The 10,375-nt window shown below is 37.8% G+C and overlaps 1 long non-coding RNA gene across 2 annotated transcripts; it reads right to left on the bottom strand.

Annotated features, from left to right (window-relative positions):
• Positions 1 to 151: 151 nt before the first annotated feature.
• On the bottom strand, positions 152 to 2,985 carry LOC103372878 (uncharacterized). 2 transcript variants are annotated; one of them, XR_521021.1, is made up of 4 exons: positions 2,931 to 2,985; positions 1,085 to 1,174; positions 960 to 985; positions 152 to 804 (listed from the first exon to the last, which is right to left on the bottom strand). It is a non-coding gene; the product is annotated as an uncharacterized LOC103372878 (long non-coding RNA). The 2 variants fall into 2 exon arrangements; XR_521022.1 differs by lacking the exon at positions 2,931 to 2,985 and adding an exon at positions 1,526 to 1,550.
• Between the last annotated feature and the right edge of the window lie 7,390 nt (positions 2,986 to 10,375).

The raw sequence follows: 10,375 nt of genomic DNA, 5'->3' as shown, positions 1-10,375 counted from the left end.
ATGTGGAGAAAACATCTCATGTTTGTCATCTGCAGAGTCTGTAAATGGACAAGAATGTTGTCTATCCAGAATGTTACTGTGTTTGCTGTTCAAGCTCCTCATTTTTCTCAGATTTATCTAAATGAATACATGAAGGAATCATGACACAATGTTTGAATCTTACATGTTTATTTACATTTATTATATTATCAGTTGCAATGACAGAAAGAAATCAAAAACTTCCAGTTGAAGTCTGATTCAAACTCCTGACAAACAGCAACAAAAACAACAACAACAACAACAACAAACCCAAATCTGAGTAAATTACAGTGAGTTTTATTGGTAATAAAAATAGGACTGAGATAAGCAAAATCTTTCAACCAGCTCTAAATATAACTATAGAATTATTTTAAGATGATAAAAATAAAGATATTGAACAAAGAAAATGAAAGAATAAAAGCTCATATTTCATTTAAACACAAAAAAACTCCTGAGAAGCAACAACGAAACCAAAGCAAAGAAAATTATAGTGAGTTCAACAAAAGATAAAAAATAACATTACACAAACAACTTATCAAAACAAAATAAGAACACGGTGAAATGATTGTGCTGATACTTTATTCTTTCTATTGTCTTTACTGATAGAATAAAGACAAACTTTTTTCCCCCTGATAAACAATGTTAAAATCCAGCTTTTGTGTTTGAAATTCCTGCAGTTAAGAAAAATCTTCAGAGCTGATTAGTTGATCTGTGGAATCTAACAGAAGCAGAAACGTCTTCAGTATTTTCATACGTCACCACATAATCGTCTTCATTATTGTGCTGCTGTGAAAACACAGAATATCAGAACTGCATGTATCATCTCTCAGTCATTGATTTGATCTTTACAATCCTCACAGTGTATAAAAAACAGTTTTTACTGATAAAACAAATGAGTTTGTCATAAATTCATATTTTCAGGATTCAGTTGTAAAACTCACCTTCTTGCCACAGTGTGTTTTGCAACCTGAACAGACAAAAGAGGAATTCTGCTTTAGCCTTCTTGTGAATGTTGAGGTTTATCTAAACTTGTTGCTTATAAAGTTTAATCTGTGAATGTTGTCACCTTTTGTTCTGGTCCAGATGTTGACTGACACAACAATCAGTGAGAGCGCTGCTACACCCACAAGAACAAGGATGAACCTGATCCAACTACCTTCAAACAGAATGAAATAATGAAGCACAGTTTGAAGCTCATGAGGCTGAAAATGAGATGAACAAAAGAAACATGGAGTCAGTTCAGCCAGAGCTCTGAAGTTGTGTTTGTATCGGCTCACTGACATCTTGTGTTTCTGCACAGTTTCACAATCATTGTCTTCTTCACAGCTGTGTGGCTGCATGAACATTCTGAGCATCACTTATCACTGTCAGTCTGCTGATCACACTCATGTCAACTACATGTGATCATGTGTTTAAACACTGTTGTTCTCCTGCTTTCTGACAAACAGACACACAGAAATGTTTGACTTGGTGTCACTGCTGGTAGATGTTACTGTTCGTACTGGACCTGCATTTAGGCTGTTTTCTGCTGCTGCTTTGGATAATTTATCTATGGTTGGTCTTGTAGTTGTGTATTTCAGATTTGCTGCCGTTGTTGATGTTGATACATTTGACGTAGTTGGCTGAGATGACTGACTAAGCACTGAGAAACTAAATAATATTGAACTTTTTGTTCAGTCATTGTTTGTGAAAACAGAGGGCTGTACCACAAAGGAAGTTTGACATATCCAGGCTTTCTTTGTGTAAGTCAGCTCGACAAAAACTAAAGTCCCAGTCAGAGATCACAGGTATCATGAAGGTAGTTATCAACTTTCTTTGTCAACTCAGACTTTCTGCTTCAAATTCTGCACACGTTCACATTAAAAGGGGCATTTAACGCATCATGTGACTCTTCTGCACAAAATGAACCGATTGAGTGCAGCTGCTTCAGTCAACACATTGTTTTAATGGAGAACAATGAGGAATATAAACATTTATGGCAGTAAAAAGCACCGCTACTGTAAAAAGACAGGAATGCTGATAGAAAACTGTTGATATATAATATTTTACAGATGCAGCCGCTTATTTCCAGCTGACAGCTGCACGTTAAAATTAAACTTTAAACTTCATATATTTAAACCTGATCTTGTATTGAAGTACATTTAGGTCTGACACTGTCCCACAATGTAATTTTTGGCCAAATCAAAAGCGAAATTAATGTTATTGATTGAATATTCTCTGTAATAAATACCAGTAGAATCATCCATTTTCTGTGTTTTATCAGCTGCAGTAGCAGCAGAGTAAACGGACTTGACAGCAAATCAAAGCCAAACATAAAAACAAATTTATGTGATTTCTGCATCGCCAACTAAATACATGTCTGGTTCCCATGGCAACGTGATATTTACAGTGTACGATACTGTAATTACACGGCTTCATTCAGTGATATTAGTAACGTACAACTCAGTATGTTTGCAGATAAAACACATTCCCTCAGCTGAGAATCTGTATCGCTCATAAATAATAGTCGAAAACGACTTGGTTAAAGGGAGACGCTCTTTCCAGCCGATTTAAATCTGAGACTCTGAACATCACCTGCTCCCAACCAGGTTAGCTCTACAACATCAGTTACCATGGAGACCTAGCTCCACAGCATTAGTTACCATGGAGATCTAGCAGGTTAAAAGAGAGACACCTTCGTGATACTGAAAACTCTGACTTTAAGCTCAACACACCTCGATAACCCACTAATCTCACTTCCTAGTAAAGCCCTCTGGTTTGTGAGCAGCAGTCGACTCGGACTGGTGAGGAAACACAAAATGTTTCAGAGAGTCAGAAATGTGTGAACACACCGACTGACTGAGAACTGAACAACTAATCATCACTACACTTGTGTTTTGTCATTGTTTGTAGAAGCTGTTCTTCATAAGTACCTGGAGTTGTTGCACTTTGTTCTGAGGTTGTGTTTCCTGCGGCTGTTGTTGTTGCTGTGGTTGTTGTAGATGCTTTAGTTGTGCATTTCGGTGTTGTTGTTGTTGTTGTTGTTGGTGTTGGTGGTGGTGGTGGTGGTGTTCTTGGTATGTCGTCTCCTAAAAGATGATAAAATCCAAAAAACTGAGAAAATTCCTCACATTTACCATCTACAATCAGTAAATAATAAACTGTCCTGTCGTCTTAAAGCTTCAAATGTGTCATTGAACAGTTTCTCTAATTAGATGTTTCCATCCTCCATGTGTCAACACAGAGCAAAGACTAAAGGTTTTACATTCAACTTCCTCACTGCAGCCAGAATTATTGTAGCGTTTCAGTGTTTTCTAGTCAGACATTATGATGTAAATACTCACTGTTGGTAACAGACAGCTCAAACTGAGAGTCAGTAATTGTTTGTCCTGATTCAGACTGTCTGCAGATGTAACGACCATCATCATCCACTGTGACCTTCTTTATAACCAGAGAACATTTCTCTGTAACACTCAGTCTGTCTGATTTATCTGCAGCTTCTCTGTGAATCTGCCCAGATTCAAACAGTGTTATTGTGTACGTGTTTTTTGAACCACTGTAGGTCCAGACAATACTGTAACATTTATCATGAAGATCTTTGACGTCTTCACAAGACAAAGTGGCTTCATCTCCAACTCTGACAGTTTTCCTGGAATAATGTTGAGTTACTGCTGCTGAGAAAATGAGAGAAATACAAACTTAGATAAAGTACAACCTTGATGTTCATACATATTAAAATGTAATGAGACAGTTGAAGACGGAAACATTATGATGTAAATACTCACTGTTAATAACAGACAGATCAACCCAAGATTTAATAATTGTTTGTCCTGATTCAGTCTGTGTGCAGATGTAAAGACCATCATCATCCACTCTGACCTTCTTTATAACCAGAGAACATTTCTCTGTAACACTCAGTCTGTCTGATTTAGCTGCAGCTTCTCTGTGAATCTTCCCGTATTCAAACAGTGTTATTGATGGCAGGTTTGTTAAGTAATTGAAGAACCAGGTAGTACTGAAACATTTATCATGAAGATCTTTGATATCTTCACAAGGCAAAGTGACTTCATCTCCATCTCTGACAGGGATCCTGGTTCTATGTTGAGTCACTGCTGCTGAGAAAATGAGAGAAATATAAAATATAAACTTCATGAAGAAAAAAAAAGAAAACAACAAAAAAAGGCTTAATTTTATGCAAGCAGGAAACTTGTCTGTCTTAGTTAAATAGTTAATTGTTACCTGATAAATTGTCATTAGTAAAATCAATACAGATCTCTGGTTGTTATTTTAAATATATATGTTTTATGTTTCCTTACCTGTAAATGGAATCATCAGGATCAGGAACACTTGAAATGATCTGAATTCAACCATTGTGCTTCCTTCTCTTGTTTTCTGTGTCTTGTTCTCAGGCTCTAAACTCTCAAAGTTTCTGTACAAGTTCCTCTGAAAGACAAATGAAGCATCAACGTCCTGATTAATGTCTCCTCCTCCTGTGTGGTTCTTTATGTAGGTGGAGCGTAGCAGCTTCTTTCTCTGATTCTATTTGTATGTGAAGAGAAAAATAAAAAACATAACTGAACATTTCTATGTTTTATGAGAAAATTGACACTCTAATCAGGCTAAAGACTTTTAGCTAAATAGAGAAGTATGAACAACAGGTTATTTAATTAGAGGTGAATAAGAATAACTATGCGGGTTCAACGTTGTGTTGTAGAGTTGCGTCTCCATTCACTTCCCACTGAAGCAACAATGACTTCATTTCCTCCTTATTCATTATAAGTTATCTTGAGCTCATCATGTCATTCTTCAAATCTCTACAATAGCTTTTTCCTCAATATATATTATACATTTATAGAAATATTCCAGTGAATAACAGTTTGTTGACTCTAATTATTAGAAAGTGTCATGAACGTCTCATATATTCTTTAGATGGTGTTAATTATGAACAAACAGTGAAGCGCTTCATCCACTCTTCACTCTTGATGTCAAACAAATAATATTTTAGTGCTCTGAGACCTGCTGGTTCTTCATCACAGGAACTTTTCTGAGAATTAAATAAGAAGTATTTTGGTGATATCGTGGTACAACAGAAGCAGCTCTGGAGGTGTTACCCACAGATGATGACCAAACATCCAGTGTGGTTAAAACATTGATGTGAATCATCTGAATTGTCTGAGCAGCACACACCTACAGTTTCCTTTTTTCAAATCTAAAGATACATATTGCCTCATGTTTAAAAATAAAATTGATTGAAATTAAAGTTATAGTTAAATGAAAATACACATTTCAGTTTGTGTATTGAAGCTCATTAATAGATGATGTCGTCCAATGTGGAAGAAAGTCTAAAGACTGATCAGTTCAAACACTGATTTTGTTCAACGTCGACACTTCAGCTGTGTTTCGGAGGTTTTTAATGACATTTAATGACACTAAAGAGATCAATTATTGTCATGTGAGAGGAGTTTTATATCTCACTGTGTTGTTCTGAGCTGTTAGACGTTTTCTCATGAGGTTTTGGATCAGTTGTGGTCTGTAAGCCACTGGTTCCTCACTGCAGCTTTGATGTAAGACCTGAGAGGGAAGTGTTTTGGTGAGAATGTGGTACAACAGCAGCAGAGCTCTGGAGGTTTTAGCCTCCAGTAGTGACTAGATGACCATCAGAATGACTCAAGACTCATATGAACAGACTGTCAACAGAAGACATGATGACACAAGACAACAAGACACTGATTAGAATCTTCTTGTTCAACTGCTTGGAGATTTTCATAACATATATTGTAGTATTTGTTTGATGACATAACTCAGGTGACCCACATCACACGGTGTCGTCTTGAGAGGCTGCTGGTGATAGTGGTCAATCAGACAGGAAGGCCTCATCTGGCTTCTGGATAATCTGGTCTTCCTTTGGATCAAACATTTATTATTGTTGAAAACAACATGTAAAACCTCAGCCTCATCAGCAGCTGCAGCATTGTGTGACTTCACTGTTGATCCACAAATATGTTCCTATCATCTGCTGATATAACACTTAGACTCTTATAATGCTGAGCACAACAGTTCATCACTTCACCATAATCAACAAAATGTAGATGTTTAGTTAGAAAAAGTGTAGAATTCTGTAACCCCAGTGAGGATTAAGCGGTATATATGAGGTGTGTCAGAAAAGTTTCAGGACTGGTGTCAAAAAAGATATATCTCAAATTCAAACTACAAGTTTTCCTCTTCTAAGTAATCCCCCTGGAGTCTAACACACTTTCCCAGCCTTCTCTGTCACGCCGCCATGCACTCCTGGAAGGATTCTTCCGGGATCCTCTGCAGCTCCGTCATCATAGTCGTCATGATGTCGTCCACGTCTTCAAAACGGGTCCCCTTGATGACCTCCTTAAGCTTGGGGAAGAGGAACAAATCCCACGGAGCCAGGTGGGTTGAATAGGGAGGTTGCTCCAGCACGGAGATGTTCTTCTCAGCCAGGAACTGTCGGATGCTCAGGGCATTGTGAGCAGGCGCGTTGTCATGGTGAAGCAGCAATGACTTGTCCTGCCTCAACTCTCTGGCACACTGAACGAAGCAAACGCTGCAGGATCTCTTTGTAGACGTGCTGGTTGATCGTCTGAAGGGCAAAAGTCGTAGCTTGTAGTTTGGGTTTGAAATATATCTTTTGTGACACCAGTCCTGGAACTTTTCTGACACACCTCGTAGATAATGGAAGAATGGATGTTAGCTGCTGTTTTAGACGATCTGCCATGTTGGCTGCTGAGCTGTGATATACAAACTGCTGCCTGCAAAGTTTACATCCAACTTTTTGGACATACGTTTTAACATGCAGCAACACTGACAAATCAGTCAAACAAATCATCCAACCAGTCCAACTAGAAACTACAGAATATGCAAAGTTCCTTGTGCTTCTGATAAATCTGAAGCTATCCATTTCATTCTTGAGGAAATACAATTCACTAAGACTGTTTCTGTGCAGCTGGGACAGAAAACACAAGTGGATGGAGCTGCATATGGGCTATAAATATGAACAGGGTGTCATTTGTTTGCATTTTGCATTGTTTAGAAATGCACTGAATGTGATCTGATATGCATCAAGTGAAGAATTGACACAATGTTATATTTGCATCTCTTGTTAAGCTAGGACAGTGTAACCAGCTTTACTAATGGCAAGTTGTACAATAGAAACATCTACATTTTGAAGCTCCATAACTCACATGCACTTGCTTACTTTAATGCTGTGTAATTGATTTAGATTTACTTTCCCACGATAACTAAACTTCATGAACTCCTCCACCTGCTGTGGAAAACTTTAGTGTAAAATCTCAGAGGGAGCTGCAGGCAGTGAGAATCAACATCAGCATCAACAGCAGACACTTGATCCCTGACACTGAGCATTACATGCACTTCTCAAAGCAGCTGGACAGAATGAACAGGACAGCAGCCAGCATGATGCAGCACACTAGTCACCTGACTGCATCTCCTCCCTCTGCTGGTGTAAGAAGGTCATACACTTCAAAGGAAACACTTGCCTCCAGGTTGCTTAATCTTTTCTTTACATGTTGTTTTAAAAAAAAGATTTCATTTGCTGCAATCTCTATTTTTTTTTTTTTTTTGATCACGTGTGAGATGGAGTGTGCAGTTCTTTATCCACTTTTTGGCAAATGTTTCTGCAGAAATAGGGAACCGGAGCTGATCCAACAGGGAAATGACTTGATCCTACCAAGTTTCAGCTGAGCTGCACAGAGCAGCATCTGAAGTGGAGCAGATGAAGCCGAGCACTGAGCCAGGAGAGATGATTCTGAGTTACTGAGCTTTCAGTATGACACAGAGAGAGTTACCATTATGGTGTGACACTACAGCAAATAGCAAATAATACACATTTTCAGTTCAAATGTTGGAGATTTGGGTCTTGGTGTTAACATATTTTTCACGACACAAAAGGAGAGTTCCCTGGATTGCGGCTGTTTTCAGTCATCTTGCAGCAGCAGCAGCATAAGTGAGATCGTCCTTCAGCTGTTTGCTGAGATAGTCGAGATAGTCAACTGCTTGAAAATTCAACCACCACAAACATNACTTCCTCACTGCAGCCAGAATTATTGTAACGTTTCAGTGTTTTCTAGTCAGACATTATGATGTAAATACTCACTGGTAATAACAGACAGCTCAAACTGAGAGTCAGTAATTGTTCGTCCTGATTCAGTCTGTGTGCAGATGTAACGACCATCATCCTCCACTGTGACCTTCTTTATAACCAGAGAACATTTCTCTGTAACACTCAGTCTGTCTGATTCATCTGTAGCTTCTCTGTGAATCTGCCCAGATTTAAACAGTGTCATTGTGTATATGTTTGTTGAACCACTGAAGGTCCAGGTAGTACTGTGACATTTATCATGAAGATCTTTGACATCTTCACAAGGCAAAGTGACTTCATCTCCAACTCTGACAGTGATCCTGGAATAATGTTGAATCACTGCTGCTGCTGCTGAGAAAATGAGAGGAATACAAAATACAAACTTAGACCAAGTACAACCTTGATGTTCATACATATTAAAATGTAATGAGACAGTTGAAGATGGAAACATTATGATGTAAATACTCACTGTTGATAACAGACAGATCAACCTGAGAGTTAGTGATTGTTTGTCCTGATTCAAACTGTGTGCAGGTGTAACGACCGTCATCCTCCACTGTGACCTTCTTTATAACCAGAGAACATTTCTCTGTAACACTCAATCTGTCTGATTTATCTGTAGCTCCTCTGTGAATCCTCCCGTACTCAAACAGTGTCATAGTGTATCTGTTTGTTGAACCACTGAAGGTCCAGACAGTACTGTGACATTTATCATGAAGATCTTTGATGTCTTCACAAGACAAAGTGACTTCATCTCCAACTCTGACAGTGATCCTGGGTCTATGTTGAGTCACTGCTGCTGAGAAAATGAGAGAAATACAAACTTCATGAAGAGAAACAGAAAATAAACAAAAAGCATAATTTTATATATACAGTAAACTTGTCTGTCTCAGTTAAATAGGTAAATATTTTTTACTTGATAAACTGTCATTATTAACATCAATGCAGATTTGTGGTTATTTTAAAGATTTATGTTTCATGTTTTCTTACCTGTAAATGGAATCATCAGGATCAGAAACATTTGAAATGATCTGAATCCAACCATTGTGCTTCCTTCTCTTGTTTTCTGTGTCTTGTTCTCAGGCTCTAAACTCTCAAAGTCTCTGTACAAGTTCCTCTGAAAGACAAATGTAGCATCAACATCCTGATTAATGTCTCCTCCTCCTGTGTGGTTCTTTATGTAGGTGGAGCGTAGCAGCTTCTGTCTCTGATTCTATTTATACGTAAAGAGAAAAAAATAAAAACACAACTGAGCATTTCTGTGTTGTATGACCAAATTGACACTCTAATCAGGCTAAAGACTTTTAGCTAAACAGAGAAATATGAACAACAGGTTATTTAATTAGAGGTGAGTAAGAGCAACTATGCAGGAGGTTCAGTGTTGTAGAGTTGTGTCTCCACTCACCTCCTACTGAAGCAACAATGACTTAATTTCCTCCTTATTGATTATAAGTTATCTTGAGCTCATCATGTCATTCTTCAAATCTCTACATCGACTTTGTCCTCAATATATATTATGCATTTATAGAAATATTCCAGTTAATTACAGTTTGCTGACTCTAATCATCAGAGAGTGTCATAAACATCTCATATATTCTTTAGATGGTGTTTATTATGAACAAACAGTGAAGCTCTTCATCCACTCTTCACTCTTGATGTCAAACACAGATACTATTTTAGTGCTCTGAGACCTGCTGGTTCTTCATCACAGGAACTTGTCTAAGAATTAAATAGGAAGTGTTTTGGTGAGAATGTGGTACAACAGCAGAGCTCTGGAGGTTTTACCCACAGATGATGACCAAACATCCAGTGTGGTTGAAACACTGATGTGAATCATTTGAATTGTCTGAGCAGCACACACCTACAGTTTCATTTTTCTAAATCTAAAGAAACATGATGGCTCATTTTTTCGAAATAAAACTGATTGAATTTAAACACATTTCAGTTTGTGTATTGAAGTATATAAATAGACGATGTTGTCCAATATGGAAAGAAGTCTAAAGACTGATCAGTTCAAACACTGAGTTTGTTTATTGTCGACACTTCAGCTGTGTCTGGGAGGTTTTTAATTGCATTTACGTACTGAAGAGATCAATGAATGTCATGTTAGAGGAGTTTTATATCTCACTGTGTTGTTCTGAGCTGTTAGATGTTTTCTCATGAAGCTTTGGATCAGTTATAGTCTGTAAGCCACTGGTTCCTCACTGCAGCTTTGATGTAAGACCTGAGAGGGAAGTGTTTTGGTGAGAA

This window comes from Stegastes partitus, unplaced genomic scaffold, assembly GCF_000690725.1.
Source record: "Stegastes partitus isolate 25-593 unplaced genomic scaffold, Stegastes_partitus-1.0.2 Scaffold1850, whole genome shotgun sequence".
Classification (NCBI taxonomy): Eukaryota; Metazoa; Chordata; class Actinopteri; family Pomacentridae; genus Stegastes; species Stegastes partitus.
Note: the sequence above shows the minus strand (reverse complement) of the source record. Positions and strands in the feature narration are given on the sequence as shown.